The sequence below is a fragment of the Symphodus melops genome (genome assembly GCF_947650265.1).
Source record: "Symphodus melops genome assembly, chromosome: 23".
In the NCBI taxonomy this organism is placed as follows: domain Eukaryota; kingdom Metazoa; phylum Chordata; class Actinopteri; order Labriformes; family Labridae; genus Symphodus; species Symphodus melops.
In genome coordinates, this window is record NC_136713.1 from 1,392,445 (window position 1) to 1,408,858 (window position 16,414).

The 16,414-nt window shown below is 42.2% G+C and overlaps 1 long non-coding RNA gene and 1 pseudogene across 24 annotated transcripts in view; both read right to left on the reverse strand.

Annotated features, from left to right (window-relative positions):
- Positions 1-1,547: 1,547 nt before the first annotated feature.
- Positions 1,548-16,414, reverse strand: part of LOC306818974 — a 51,210-nt gene continuing 36,343 nt past the window's right edge. For 8 of the 23 annotated variants that reach the window (XR_013778417.1, XR_013778418.1, XR_013778419.1 and 5 more), the window contains 6 exons: positions 4,008-4,563; positions 3,765-3,874; positions 3,301-3,545; positions 2,360-2,911; positions 2,090-2,206; positions 1,909-1,951 (listed from right to left, as the gene is read on the reverse strand). This is a non-coding gene — a long non-coding RNA (uncharacterized lncRNA). Of the gene's footprint in view, positions 1,616-1,746; positions 1,871-1,908; positions 1,952-2,089; positions 2,207-2,359; positions 2,912-2,989; positions 3,158-3,300; positions 3,546-3,764; positions 3,930-4,007; positions 4,564-4,771; positions 4,787-4,838; positions 4,862-16,414 lie in introns of those variants that run through there. The other 15 variants (XR_013778429.1, XR_013778415.1, XR_013778422.1 and 12 more) reach the window with 15 other exon arrangements.
- The window catches only part of LOC306818766, a 28,312-nt pseudogene continuing 20,785 nt past the window's right edge, over positions 8,888-16,414 (reverse strand). Inside the window, exons 10-13 of the transcript in view lie at positions 12,125-12,146; positions 9,519-11,592; positions 9,131-9,298; positions 8,888-8,930 (exon numbers count right to left, since the gene is read on the reverse strand). The product of the transcript in view is annotated as an uncharacterized misc_RNA (transcript). The remainder of the gene's footprint in view (positions 8,931-9,130; positions 9,299-9,518; positions 11,593-12,124; positions 12,147-16,414) is intronic.

A 16,414-nucleotide genomic window follows, 5' to 3' on the forward strand; every position in this document is an offset into this window, starting at 1 on the left:
CTGCCTCTCCCTCTCCTGCTCTCTCTTGTTCTGTGTGCCAGATGTTTAGTTATTCCTCGTCCTCCTTTACTGATAAAGGTATCTGTATTAAATGTAGTTTATTTATAGCTTTGGAGGCGAGGGTGTCAGAGTTAGAGAGCAGGCTCCGCACCTTTGAGTCAGAGTCACAGTTATCTTACGCAGTAGCAGTTAGCCAGCCTTCTGTAGCCGGTGCGGGCCGACATAGTGTTAAATCTCCCCCGGTAGCTCCCGAGCAGCCGGGAGGCAGTGGCTGGGTTACTGTCCGAGGGAGGCATAGTAAGAAAACGAGGCTCACGGCTCCCCACCAACCACTTCATGTTTCAAACTCATTTTCCCCACTCAGCGACGCACCCGCTGAGACAAAAACTCTGATAATTGGAGACTCCATAGTCAGAAACGTGAAGTTAGCGAAGTCAGCGGGCATAGTTAGGTGTATACCCGGGGCCAGAGCGGGCGACATCACGGCTCACTTAAAGCTGCTGACAAAGGCTAAACGTAGATTTGATAAAATTGTAATTCATGTCGGCACAAATGACTCCCGACTTCGCCAGTCGGAAATTACTAAAGTTATTGTGGAGTCGGTGTGTAGTTTTGCTAAGACGATGTCGGACTCCGTAGTTTTCTCTGGTCCTCTCCCTAATTTGACCAGTGATGACATGTATAGCCGCATGTCTTCATTCAACCGCTGGCTATCGAGGTGGTGTCCAGCAAACAATGTGGGCTTCATAGATAACTGGCAGTCCTTTTGGGGAAAGCCTGGTCTGCTAGCTAGAGATGGCCAGAAGGCTCTTTAACTGTTTACAAGTCTCTTTTAATCAGCACATGTTTTTATCTCCTTCACAGGTTATGTACATTATGCTATATGCGTTTTAAGTCTAAAGCTAATGCTAACTGCACAGACTTAACTTGTAAATATGTTTACTCTTAGTCACACAGGGGCTCCTAAATCTTGTCTGGGGCATTATTGTATTGTATACAGAGGGGAGGGGGGACAGCGGGTGTGTATTGTAACTAATGTCTTGTGTCCTGGCTGTCTGTATACTGCTACTGGATGCCTTGAATTTCCCTACCTACGTCACTCCCTCCCTCACTCACTCACTCACTCACTCACTAACTCACTGCCCTGCCGGTGTCACAGCATAAACTTCACACAACGCAGAATTCCACCGGTTACACGTGGGCGATTTCTTCTGCTACAATAAAGTTAGCTTTCACTGCCGCCACATTGTTTTTGGCAATGGCGAAAATATTCTGCTGGGACCGCAGTTTGCCTTTTAATTCTTGGGTAATTTTTTGTCTTTCTTGAAAGCTAGCTGTGACTTTTAATACAAGATAAATGCTTGTATAATATTATGATCTTGGAATTTCAAAAAGGGGGAAAACGCATAATGCATAATAAAAGTGAAAGTAACGATGTATGCATTTTTTTTTTCATTTTATTAAAACGGCCCTCCACAGGAATCATGTATCCATGAGGCTGATATTCAGTTTCCAGTTTCACTTCATCCAAACTCTATTTTACAAGTTGGCCCTCCACAGGAATCATGTATCCATGAGGCTGATATCCAGTTTCCAGTTTCACTTCATCCAAACTCTATTTTACAAGTTGATTGGATGGAAAAAAAGGACACAACACATGTATGATGAGTACTTTAGAAATTAATAAAAAGAAAACATTTATCTTCCAATAGTGTGTATAACAAAAGTAGTGAAAGTATAATTGAATACATACCCGGCCATTTATCCAGTGGTTTTCCTTCCAGGACAGCTGAGATTATTCCTGGCCCTCCACAGGAATCATGTATCCATGAGACTGATATCCAGTTTCCAGTTTCACTTCATCCAGACTCTATTTTACAAGTTGGCCCTCCACAGGAATCATGTATCCATGAGGCTGATATCCAGTTTCCAGTTTCACTTCATCCAAACTCTATTTTACAAGTTGATTGGATGGAAAAAAAGGACACAACACATGTATGATGAGTACTTTAGAAATTAATAAAAAGAAAACATTTATCTTCCAATAGTGTGTATAACAAAAGTAGTGAAAGTATAATTGAATACATACCCGGCCATTTATCCAGTGGTTTTCCTTCCAGGACAGCTGAGATTATTCCTGGCCCTCCACAGGAATCATGTATCCATGAGACTGATATCCAGTTTCCAGTTTCACTTCATCCAGACTCTATTTTAAAATTTGATTGGAAGAAAAAAAGGACATATTGTTCACATATACAGAACAGGTATGATGAGTACTTTAGAAAAAAACAAAAAAAACAACATATATCCTCCAATAGTGTGTATAACAGAAGCACTGAAAGAATAATTGAATACATACCCGGCCATTTATCCAGTGGTTTTCCTTCCAGGACAGCTGAGATTATTCCTGGCCCTCCACAGGAATCATGTATCCATGAGGCTGATATTGTGTTTCTGCCAGCTGGTATATCTCCATGCCCTCTGCCTGCTGTTGATGCTGGAGGAGTGAAGGTAGATGGAGATCCATCTGGAAACACAAAAACACTTCTGAACGCATCTGTCAAGCAAACATGACCTGTTCATTCACTTCATCCAAACTTCATTTTACTGCTTGATTGGTTGAAAAACAAGGACATATTGATAACATATACAGAACATGTATGATGAGAAATTCAGAAATTAAAAAAACATTTATCTTCCAATAGTGCGTATAACAAAAGTACTGAAAGAATAATTGAATACATACCCGGCCATTTATCCAGTGGTTTTCCTTCCAGGAAAGCTGAAATTATTCCTGGACCTCCACAGGAATCATGTATCCATGAGGCTGATATCCAGTTTCAGTTCATCCAAACTCTATTTTACAGCTTGATTGGATGAAAAAAAGGACATAGAACATGTATGATGACTACTTCAGAAATGAAAAAAACATATATCCTCCAAGAGTGTGTATATAACAAAAGCACTGAAACAATAATTGAATACATACCTGGCCATTTATCCAGTGGTTTTCCTTCCAGGACAGCTGAGATTATTCCTGGACCTCCACAGGAATCATGTATCCATGAGGCTGATATTGTGTTTCTGCCAGCTGGTATATCTCCATGCCCTCTGCCTGCTGTTGATGCTGGAGGAGTGAAGGTAGATGGAGATCCATCTGGAAACACAAAAACACTTCTGAACGCAACTGTCAAGTAAACATGACCTGTTCATTCACTTCATCCAAACTTCATTTTACAGCTTGATTGGATGAAAAATAGGACATATTGATAACATATACTGAACATGTATGATGAGTACTTCAGAAAAGCAAAAAAAACATATATCCTCCAATAGTGTGTATAACAAAAGTACTGAAAGAATAATTGAATACATACCCGGCCATTTATCCAGTGGTTTTCCTTCCAGGACAGCTGAGATTATTCCTGGCCCTCCACAGGAATCATGTATCCATGAGGCTGATATCCAGTTTCTGCCAGCTGGTATATCTCCATGCCCTCTGCCTGCTGTTGATGTTGGAGCAGATAACGTTGAAGGAGATCCATCTGGAAACACAAAAACACTTCTGAACGCATCTGTCAAGTAAACATCACCTGTTGATTCACTTCATCCAAACTCCATTTTACTGCTTGATTGGTTGAAAAACAAGGACATATTGATAACATATACAGAACATGTATGATGAGAAATTCAGAAATTAAAAAAACATTTATCTTCCAATAGTGCGTATAACAAAAGTACTGAAAGAATAATTGAATACATACCCGGCCATTTATCCAGTGGTTTTCCTTCCAGGAAAGCTGAAATTATTCCTGGACCTCCACAGGAATCATGTATCCATGAGGCTGATATCCAGTTTCAGTTCATCCAAACTCTATTTTACAGCTTGATTGGATGAAAAAAAGGACATAGAACATGTATGATGACTACTTCAGAAATGAAAAGAACATATATCCTCCAAGAGTGTGTATATAACAAAAGCACTGAAACAATAATTGAATACATACCTGGCCATTTATCCAGTGGTTTTCCTTCCAGGACAGCTGAGATTATTCCTGGCCCTCCACAGGAATCATGTATCCATGAGGCTGATATCCAGTTTCTGCCAGTTGGTATATCTCCATGCCCTCTGCCTGCTGTTGATGCTGGAGGAGTGAAGGTAGATGGAGATCCATCTGGAAACACAAAAACACTTCTGAACGCAACTGTCAAGTAAACATGACCTGTTCATTCACTTCATCCAAACTTCATTTTACAGCTTGATTGGATGAAAAATAGGACATATTGATAACATATACAGAACATGTATGATGAGTACTTCAGAAAAGCAAAAAAAACATATATCCTCCAATAGTGTGTATAACAAAAGTACTGAAAGAATAATTGAATACATACCCGGCCATTTATCCAGTGGTTTTCCTTCCAGGACAGCTGAGATTATTCCTGGCCCTCCACAGGAATCATGTATCCATGAGGCTGATATCCAGTTTCTGCCAGCTGGTATATCTCCATGCCCTCTGCCTGCTGTTGATGTTGGAGCAGATAACGTTGAAGGAGATCCATCTGGAAACACAAAAACACTTCTGAACGCATCTGTCAAGTAAACATCACCTGTTGATTCACTTCATCCAGACTCTTTTAACTCTTCATTTGCACATGTACAGGTCAAAATCAGCAGTAAGACACATTTTTCAACAAAAAAACCTAAACAAAGTAGCCTTAATATAGTTCAAAGTTTGCATTAACAATTGGATAAATATTTTTTACCAACCAACAAGAAACTTTAGGTAATTTGCTCTCCATCTTCAGTTACGAAAAACATTCAAATAAATACTTACCACCAAACAATTTGGGTCATAATTAGGATCAATTTACGAAGTTTAGTACTTTTTGTACTGTTGGTTCAAAGTGAATTTGGTTCTCACTATCTCGGTAAGTCTTCTCCTCACTGCCGCTTGTACTGAAATGAGAGCTTCTGATCCCAGCTCGTATATCTTTGAATTTCTTTCCTGTGATGCGATGACTTCTAAATTCTAAGCTTTCTCTATGATGACATACAGAACCAAAGTTCCATGAAAAATTCTGTAGTCCACATAATGCTGAACTCAATTGTATTACAATTGCATTTTATACAAGATTTGCAAATGATACTATTATTTTATTATTTATAATTATTAATAATAATATATCATTATATTAATTAAACAGTTCAGAAGGGATGGGTGATCTTCATCAGTTAATGTTTAATTAAGGTGCTGATTTTAAAAACTTTGGCCTTTTTACTGTTTCTATTAGTGTTATATGCTAGCTTTATTTTAAGCTATGTTTAATCACTTTCTCAGCTCAATACTGGCTTTAGCTTACTACCATATTCTTAGCATGAATCCTGAATGTAAAACTTAAAATAGTCAATACATAAAAAGGTGTTGACTATGTTTATAGACAATAGAGTCAGTCCCCAGTAAAGTTTGTCTTCAGTTTGTTTCCGATTACCCAGCCCCTTGTTTTTGATGCCTTAAATGGCCAACAGTTGATTATTAAACCCAGACCCCGCCTCTGCACCTAGCAGGTAACCACTGTGAGCAGTTAGCCTTCCACACAATGCCATCTTCCCGTGCACCCATTTTTTTTTTCACCCAGTCTTCCCTACAATCAGAAATTGTGATTTCGATTTTCATCACAATTTTCTAAAAATCAAGCTTGTGATATGTTCTCAATGTATACAGTAACATTTACAAAAATGACATCATACCAGTTAAACTTCAAATGCCAGAACTCTAAATTAATAGAATGAAAACTAATTTATAAATTAATTTCAAATGTATTTATCAAGAAGAAACACACAGATGGTGATATTATTGGTTTTAGTGTCAGTTTGACAGAAATCTGGTCTGAAGTGTTGCTATATTTTGTGCCTTTCAGGTTGCCATAGTTGACATAGTTCACAGAAGTTATGCAACAAGAGAAGCCAACAATGTCTCTATATTTTCTTTTAGCCATACGGCCGAAACATTTGCCTGTGAGCGTCATTTCATGTTCAGGTCTTGCATTGCATCTCTTGAGTATGTTTAATAAGGTTACAACGTGAGACAACAATTGACACATTCGCGATGCTAACCGCTAGCGTTTCTATTCAAATTCTCATAGACGTTAGCATCAAGCTAACGGACTTTTCGGTTGTTTAGCATTATGAGATGAATAACTTACATTTTGCTGTCTGTTTAGTTTTCCAGTGCTTCCTTTATGAACGACTGCACAAAGAAACTTCAGCTTCTTTATTGGAGGAAAACTGTTAGCTAACTGTTGAGCTGTGTATCAGGCTAAAGAAGTCATGCTCACACAGGGGCAGAATAGACAGCGTGTGTAAATTAGTTGACAACAGCTCCTGGGTCAGTTGGGAGAAGCACTGCCAAAAACCGCGGCTTTAGCAATCACGTGATCACGTTTTTTGAAATCGCGATTTCGATCAGAAAACGATAAATCGTTCAGCCTTCATGGAGATCCATCTGGAAACACAAAAACATTTCTTAACGCAACTGTCAAGTAAACATTACCTGATCATTTACTTCGTCCAAACTCTGGTTTATATGCTTGATTGGATGAAAAAAAGTTTGGGTTACTTAACGTAGCCTCGGTTCTTTGATAACAGAGTGAGGTGTTTCACTATGGGAATCGCCTTGGCGTGACCATTCTGGAAGCTCCAATGACAACGTCTGTCAGAGACAGACAGGTCAAACTGTATTCGGGGCACGTCCCCCTCATATATACAGTCGACCCACCCACCTCAAATCATTCATGACAGGTTTCTTACCGTGCCTATGCAAGGAGGGATGTGAAGATGAAACATCTCACTCTGTCATCAAAGAACCGAGGCATGAGTATCCTGAAGCAAACTGATAAGGCTGAACACCAAAATACACACTGATTCTGGTGCGACAGTCTCCAGTACTGCCTGTGCCACAGACGGCCCTGAGACATCCAGCCTGTAAAATCTAACAAAAGTATGCAGCGTCGCCCAACTCGCTGCATCACAGATATCCTGCACTGAAACTCCTCTGAACAAAGCCCAGGAAGTGGCCATGCTCCGAGTGGAATGAGCTCTCAGGCCCTGAGGGGACTGCAAACCCCGTAGGCCAAAGAAATGGCTTCTACAATCCAGTGGGATAAGCCCAAGACACAAACAGTTGATCGTCTTGTCTAAATGAAGCTGTTTTATTCACAAACGCATGCAGAGCGTGCACTGGGCACAAAGTGTTGAGCCTCCGCTCCTCTTCTGATGAGAAAGGAGGGGGATGAAAAGCCTTCAACTCCACTGTAGAGCACCTGTATGCCACATCCACCACTTTAGGTACAAAAGCCAGATTAGGCCGCAGGCAGACTTTAGTGAGCCCAGGAGCAAACTGTAAGCATGCTTGTAAATCACTTACACGCTTCGCTGTTGTTTAAAGCCAGCAGTAATACAGCCTTCAATGAAACAAACTTCAACTGTACACAGTAAAAAGTCGGGAGGTAATTTCACGGAGTTGTCACTTTAAAACCCAATAAGAGTATTTTCAACACTATGTGGAGTAATAAACATGCAGTGTTGTTGTTAAAATGAAGTGTAAAAATGATGCGCCTCTCAACGTAAATTCTGTTAACTTTGCGGGGTTCTCACTAACAACCTGACGTCACCGGCTCGCAGTACCCACTGGCACTGACACTATCAGTGACTATCCACTGGCACGATGTCACGCTGTCACTGACACGATCTGGTAAGTTATATATCATAATGCAAGTATATGTATCACATTTGCAAGCATATTGTTCATTTTTTCAGTTTTAAGAATGAAAACAGTGTTCTGATGAAAATGTTCACATCACTACCGTATGTTGAACCGTGAATGCATTGCCAGTCAGTTTGGGCTTGCAACGTGATGTGAGGCTATGGCTTATGAGTTTAGTTTATAAAATGTGACTCGGTTTTTTAACCGTTTAAATTAACGAACACACCTCGTTGTTCTTGTCCATAGCTAAATTTCAGGGGAAATGAAAAAACTAACTTACTAGTTTCTGGTGGTTACGTGGCTAATTATGCTAGGTTTTACTACGTTCAGATTATCTTCATTTTTATTAATAATAAACGACTACTCTGTTAGGTTTACGTTTGGCGGACCCCAAAATGCAGAGACATAAAGAACCAAATACAAACATCCACATTTCATGAAGTTCAGCTGGATTTGATCCAAATGCTTTGATGGAAATAGAGTCAAATATAATCCTAGTCATCATTGATGGTTGTCAACTCAAACCATTTGTGTTGTCATTGAAGGAAAGGAGCCTCGAGGGTGGAAGTCACAGAAAGTGATGAGAAGAAAGGAGGAGATGAAAACTCATGTGATGTGAAATATGAAGCAGTCCAAATGTTTCTGTGTCTATCTATATCTGTAGTGTTGAAATGATTGTGAAGTGAAATTCAAAGGTTCATTCATGGAACTGCTCGACCTTTGACCTTCACTGTCTGCACAGCCAGAAGACGAGGAGGAGAGCTAGCTCATGTCTTTAAAGGTTTTCTCTTTCTATTTCATCACTGTATTCAACTCTGGATGTTTTAGAGCAGAGAACTTGATGTTGGAGACTCTGCATGTTTACATCAAATCAAATATAGTTTCTGTTGTTTTTAAATGTGATGAGCTCCACAAGCTTGTCCAGGAGCATCCGGCCAGCAGCCAACATCAAAACCATGAATGTCAAAGTCACAAAACAGCACGCTGTAAACTCTACATTTCTGTTGGATGTGATGAATGGTCATTTTCTAATCTCTGGATTATCACTTTTATTTCAGTTGACATCTTTTATTGTGTAATATTTCAACTCTCATCAGTTTCCATCACCCTCACTTTCATCATCACTTTGTGTTACTTCCATCATCCAACATGTGCTGCTGTGTTCTGATGAAGAGAAATGAAAACACACTCACACTTCCTCAGACCAGGTTTCAGTCTGTGCAGTCCACCATGATCTAACCTGGAGGAAGAAACCAGATCAGAATCTACTTCATCCATCTTCATTTAAATCACCATCAGACCAGACAAGAAGCAGAGTTCATCATTCAGAAACAGTGAGACAGCTTCTGTGTGTCTGTCTGTACCTCAATGTCTCCAGTCTGCAGTGTGGATCCTCCAGTCCAGCAGACAGCAGCTTCTCTCCTCCTTCTCCTGGATGATTGTAGCTCAGGTCCAGCTCTCTCAGGGGGGAGGAGCTTAGAGCTGAGGCCAGAGACGCACAACCTTCTTCTGTGATCAGACAGCCTGACAGACTACACACACACACACACACACACACACACACACACACACACACACACACACACACACACACACACACACACACACACACACACACACACAGGTCCATTCTCAGCTGTTTTACCAGTAACATCCAGTCATAACCATGCAGCTGAACAGAGTCAACTTTATAATCTGATACTGATCAACATTTACTCTGCTGGGAATAATCTGTATCAGCTGTACACTAACCTGAGAGTGTCCAGTCTACAGAGAGGACTCTTCAGTCCAGCAGACAGCAGCTTCACTCCTGAATCATGCAGGTTGTTGTTGCTCAGGTCCAGCTCTCTCAGACTAGAGGACTGGGAGCTGAGGACAGAGCTTCACAGCTTCTCTCTGAGAGCTGACAGCCACTCAGCCTGAAGAGGATTCAGAAGAACACAAATGAAAACAATTACAAACCATAGTTGTTATTTCTGAATAAAGAGAACTACATTTAACCTGGATAGTTATGTGAGCACGTACAGAGCTTTGTTTGAAGCTTTGATCACAGGCAGCAGCCTCAGAAGAGCCTCCTCTGAAGCAGAGTATTTCTTCAGGTCAAACACATCCAGATCTTTTTCTGATGACAGTAAGATGAAGACCAGAGCTGACCACTGAGCAGGAGACAGTTTATCTGTGGAGAGACGTCCTGATCTCAGGGACTGTTGGATCTCCTCCACTAGAGAACGATCATTCAGTTCATTCAGACAGTGGAACAGATTGAAGCTTTTCTCTGCAGACAGATCCTCACTGATCTTCTTCTTGATGTACTTGACTGTTTTCTGATTGGTCTGTGAGCCACTTCCTGTGTGTTTCAGCAGACCTCGTAGGTGACTCTGATTGGTCTGTAGAGAAAGACCGAGGAGGAAGCGGAGGAACAAGTCCAGGTGTCCATTTGGACTCTGTAACGCCTAGTCCACAGCACTCTGGTATAAAAGTGTTGGGCCAGGTTCTTCTCTGAATACTTTAGACCACCTGGATGTTGTTTGTTTCTCTGACATCAGATTGACTCCAGAGTTGATGAAGGTCAGATGGACATGAAGAGCAGCCAGAAACTCCTGAACACTCAGATGGATGAAGCAGAACACCTTGTCCTGGTACAGTCCTCTCTCCTCTTTAAAGATCTGTGTGAACACTCCTGAGTACACTGAGGCTGCTCTGATATCGATGCCACACTCTGTCAGGTCTGACTCATAGAAGATCAGGTTTCCTTTCTGCAGCTGCTCAAAAGCCAGTTTTCCCAGAGACTTAATCATCTTCCGGCTCTTTTTATTCCAGTGTGGATCTGTCTCAGCTCCTCCGTCATACTTGATGTTCTTCAGTTTGGACTGAACCACCAGGAAGTGGGTGTACATCTCAGTCAGGGTCTTGGGCAGCTCTCCTCCCTCTCTGGTCTTCAGCACATCCTCCAGAACTGTAGCAGTGATCCAGCAGAAGACTGGGATGTGGCACATGATGTGGAGGCTTCTGGATCTCTTGATGTGGGAGATGATCCTGCTGGCCTGCTTCTCATCTCTGAATCTCTTCCTGAAGTACTCATCCTTCTGTGGATCAGTGAACCCTCTGACCTCTGTCACCATGTCAACACACTCAGGAGGGATCTGATTGGCTGCTGCAGGTCGTGTGGTTATCCAGAGGCGAGCAGAGGGAAGCAGTTTCCCCCTGATGAGGTTTGTCAGCAGCACATCCACTGAGGTGGACTCTGTGACATCAGTCAGGGTCTGGTTGTTTTTAAAGTCCAGAGGAAGTCGACACTCATCCAGACCGTCAAAGATGAACACCACCTGGAACTCTTCAGACCTGCAGATTCCTGCTTCTTTGGTTTCAGGAAAGAAGTGATGAACAAGTTCCACCAAGCTGAACTTTTTCTCTTTCAGCACATTCAGCTCTCTGAAAGTGAATGGAAATGTGAAGTGTATGTCCTGGTTGGCTTTGTCTTCAGCCCAGTCCAGAGTGAACTTCTGTGTTAACACTGTTTTCCCGATGCCAGCCACTCCCTTTGTCATCACTCTTCTGATTGGTTCATCTCTTCCAGGTGAGGCTTTAAAGATGTCTTCTTGTCTGATGGTTGTTTCTGCTCTGTCTGGTTTCCTGGATGCTGTTTCAATCTGTCTGACCTCGTGTTCCTCATTGACCTCTCCAGTCCCTCCCTCTGTGATGAAGAGCTCTGTGTAGATCTGGTTCAGAAGGGTTGGGTTTCCTGCTTTAGCGATCCCCTCAAACACACACTGGAACTTCTTCAGGTTAGATTTCAGTTTACGCCGGCACTCTGCAGCCACTGTTCCTGAATAAAGACAGAACTGAGATCACTGAACAGATCCTGATATAGATCACATGATTATCTGAGTTTGAACTTTAAACCCCTTTGTCCTTTTTCTAAAATATGAAATCTGTTCAGATGTTCTTACTGCTCTGCAGACAGTCAGCCAGCTCCTCCTGCTTCATTCTCCTCAGGAAGTGGAGAGTGATCTTCAAAAATGCCTCTTTACAGCTTCTCCTCTGCTCTTCATCCTCACTCTGACTCTCTAAGTATTCTGGGTAATCTGGACTCAGAGCCCTCTGGACTCTCTTCAGCTCGTGCTTCACAAAGGTGACGATGTTCTCCTCCAGCAGCTGGAACAGAAGGAGACACTGGATATTTCCTATAAAGTGGTAGAACTCAACATGTGGTTCATGTGTCAGTCTGAAGGTCAGCTGATCTAAACACAACAATAACTTAGCATTACATTCTTGTAATGGTAGTTTATGAAATAACACACCATAAAGATGGAGTCCAGGTCTGTTAGATCCTGCTGGTCTGATGGATCTCTGTGAACCTCGGAGATCTCCTGTTGAACTCTGTGACAGGACATATTACACAAGAAAACAATGGGTCATATATGATGAAGCTCTGAGCCAAGATATGAGTCTTTGAACCACAGAGTCAGAACATTCACTGGATTTTTAATTCTCACCTTCCATCAGCACCACGTCCATCTTTAAAGTGAATAGGATGACCCATAGACCGGTCACTCTTCATGGACACAGAGCTGGGTCCAGGAGAGTCTGGTCTCTGGTCCTGCATCCTGATACAAACAAACAGCTGCTTCATGAACAAAGATCATCTTTAATCAGATTGTTCCAGTTCAAACTAGCAGATGGATCATCAGTAATCAGGAGGCAGAGCTGAAGTTCTCCACAGTTCTGTTTCTATTCGAACAGTATCTCACTCAGAATACAGCCAACACTGTGTCTGTCCTCACATTCTTCAGACTGATGAAATCAAAGTTCACAAAAGACGACTCAAACAGAAACACAGCTCAGAAAGATGCCAGCAGGAACAATAAAGGTTAGAAGTCCAACCTCCATTTTCAGAGAGAAAGAACTCAGGCTAGCTACAGACACATGTTCATGAAGATACAACCAGTGTCCACCAGGGGGGGCAGAAGGGAAACCTCAACATGATGATCCACAGGACAAAGATTTATAAAAGAATGATTACAGATTAAATGAATCCTCAATATGGCCCACAACTGAGACTCAGAACATAGAGTAAGATGACCATGAATATCATGAATACAGAGCTTACGGTAAGTCCACAAGCTGCCCTAAACTACTATCAGGATACAAAACTGATCCAGATCCAGGACCTGTCCTTTACAAGTTCAGGGACATGAGCCTGGAATCTCTCTTCTGGGACAAAGTCTTCAGACTGACACCACTTCAGAGGGGAATAACTGCTGCTTGCACCATCACAGTAGTTTTTATCTTGTGATGATGACTCTACTTACGGCAGTCGGCAGCCTCTTACAGCAGCTCAGTCTCTTTCTTTCCTTATATAGTTATAAAACGCTATTTTTGTACATTGTTTTTTCGGCAATTGCCTGCACTACTGCAGCATTTTAGTTGTAGTGGCAGTATCACTCAGAGGAGTACGGTACTTTTTCGGGAATGATCACGTACAATCGTGAGGAATTACTGTGCCTCAGGCATGGAGCCGGTGTCCCAACCTCACGCATCCCTGAGGACCTATGGAGAAGAAAGCCGGCACTGAAGTCAAGGAGAGGATCAAGAGAGACCGGAAATTTAAACCTTTTCTGCCGTCGATTATTGTGGGTAATGTCAGGTCACACGCAAACAAAGTGGACAAACTCACAGCTTCACGGAGACATGGCTAGACGGGAATATACCAGACAGTCTCATTGACCTGGCCTGCTTCACGCTGGTACGAGTGGACCGGGGGAGACAGAGCGGTAAGAAGAGAGGGGGAGGTCTTGCTGTCTTTGTTAACTCTAAATGGTGTAATCCCGGATATATGTAGGAAATTACATAGACTTCCTGAAGCCACCAAATGGTCTGAAAGAATAGAGGTGCGAGAGAGCCACATCCTCTTTCTCAGACAACACCATACAAAATGTAAATGTTATTTCATTATCACAGAGTCACTGTCTCCAGAAGGACAGGATCCAATAAACTTCAAAGAATCCTTGTAATGTAAAAATCACCATTTGTCACTGTAAGGTAACCTCCTCTCTGTTGCATATAAGGATTTGAAATGTGAAGGTTCGGGAGAGAACGCTGCTGCCTTCTTTCCATGCTGCATGTTATTAAAGAGATCTGATTCAAACGCCGAAGCATGAAGTTCTTCTGAGACTTAGCAACTCTCCACCTCAAAAGGAGAATTTCCACGACATATATCACTGTGAAGGAACGGGTCTGCACTCCCAACGCTGAACTTTTAGCGGTAGGATTACGCCCATATTATCTACCACGGGAGTTCTCACATGCCATCATTGTTGCTGTTTACGTCCCACCATCAGCTGTAGCCCAGCGCAGTCATACTGATCAGCAGGGATTTGAATCAATTCACTCTCTCCTCTGTCCTGACAAACTTTAAACAGTATGTCAACTGGGCCACAAGATGGAATAAAACCATAGACCTGCTGTATGCCAATATGAAGGGAGCCCCGTCACACCTGGAGAAGCAGGGAAGCATTGTGAGAGTCATGTTCTTTGACTTCTCCAGTGCTTTTAACACCATCCAGCCCGGCCTCCTGAGGGAAAAACTGCTGGATATTCATCTGCACCCCGACACCACAGCCTGGATCTTTAACTACCTCACTAGCTGACCACAGTACGTCCGAGTGGACGGCTGTGTCTCTGATGTGGTGACGGGCAACACTGGAATACCCCAAGGAACTGTTCTGGCACCCTTTCTTTTCACTCTCTTAACCTCAGACTTCAGGTTTAACTCTGGTTCCTGCCATCTCAGTACAGAGCTCTCGATCAGACAGAGGTCTGATCGAGAGCTTCGTCACATGGTGTAACAGCAACCATCTGAAGTTCAACATCGCCAAGACAAAGGAGGTGGTCGTGGACTACAGGAGGAAGAGGTGCCCCCCTGTCCCAGTCATCATTCAGGGGGAGGAAGTGGAGAGGGTGGACTCTTACAACTACCTTGGGGTTCACATTAACAGTAAGCTGGACTGGTCCCACAACACTTGTAACACTCACCCTTTAAAGGGTGTATTACTCACACCAGGGATTCAGGGATGAATTAACTCAAATCCAATAACTTGTTGTTAATGAAACTAAACCTCTCAGTTAAATCATTTGTCAAAACTTAATTCATCCACTTGAATTTAATTAATGTTGGGAAATTCCCATCAGTCACGTGACGTTACACTAAACAAAACAAAACAATTAATAATGACCCAGATAATCACCTAATTTGCCCTAACACACCCCCCAAAATTCAGTCAACAATCCCCCCAAACGAAAACCACATTAAGCAAACAAAAGTGAGTTTTTTACGGTCTCTTAGTCTCTTTTTATCCAAAACAGCTCCTTCGTCGGTGCGGCCGTATGAGCATCCAAAGTGTTCATTCATCAAAAAATAAGCGACATAATCCAAAAAATAACCCAAACAGGGATATTCCAAACAGGACCAAACATAAGGGAAACAAAAACGATCTCACCCAGATCCTTGGAAGAAAATATCCCGTTCCCCGACTTGACAAATTTTCTTTTCCTCAGCCACGAGCCGCGTGTCCAGGAATGAATGAAAAAATGACGGAAATCCTTATTTTCCCGTATGCCGATTTGTTCCCTTCATATTCTACTGTTTATTTTCCCCCGAACACCTTAATCCCCATACAGCATATGAATTTAATTTTCAGCCACAGAAAACTTTTCTCTGGCACTGAACTTTTCTTCCCGTCACCTTTTCCCTGGTACACTGACGTTCCTTCTTCTCCCTGCCTCCTCTACCTCCTCCCCTTATCGACTCAGTCCTCTCTTTTCCCTACAGGTTAATTGATGCGCTGACACCATTTCCTTCACCACAACGGAATATTATTTATTTTACATGTTTCAATAACAATTGGGTTTCCTTTTCTATTCATCTTGCAACAATCATCCTTTTTTGTGGCTCTGTCACACACTGACGCCATCTTCAGGAAAGGACAGAGCAGGCTTCCTGAGGAGACTCTGATCTTTCAGTGTCTGCGACAGACTCCTCAAGACCTTCTACCAGTGTGTGGTGGCCAGCACACTTTTCTTTGCTGTGGTGTGCTTGTGGGGTTGCATCAAGACTGCTGAGGCAAACAGGGTCAATAAACTGGTCAAGAAGGCCCTCTCTGTCGTTGGCCTAGAACTGGAGACTCTGGAGACAGTGGCTGAGAGGAGGATGAAGGACAAAATCATATCCATCCTGGATAACTCCTCTCACCTTCTCCACAACAAGCTGTAGGAGATGAGCAGCTCCTTCAGCCAACGCCTCCTCCCCCCAGGAGCAAAACAGAACACTTCAGACGCTCATTTGACCCCACAACAGCAGGAGCTCATCTGTATTTATATATATTCTCTTTATATATGTTTAAATTAACGAACACACCTCGTTGTTCTTGTCCATAGCTAAATTTCAGGGGAAATGAAAAAACTAACTTACTAGTTTCTGGTGGTTACGTGGCTAATTATGCTAGGTTTTACTACGTTCAGATTATCTTCATTTTTATTAATAATAAACGACTACTCTGTTAGGTTTACGTTTGGCGGACCCCAAAATGCAGAGACATAAAGAACCAAATACAAACATCCACATTTCATGAAGTTCAGCTGGATTTGAT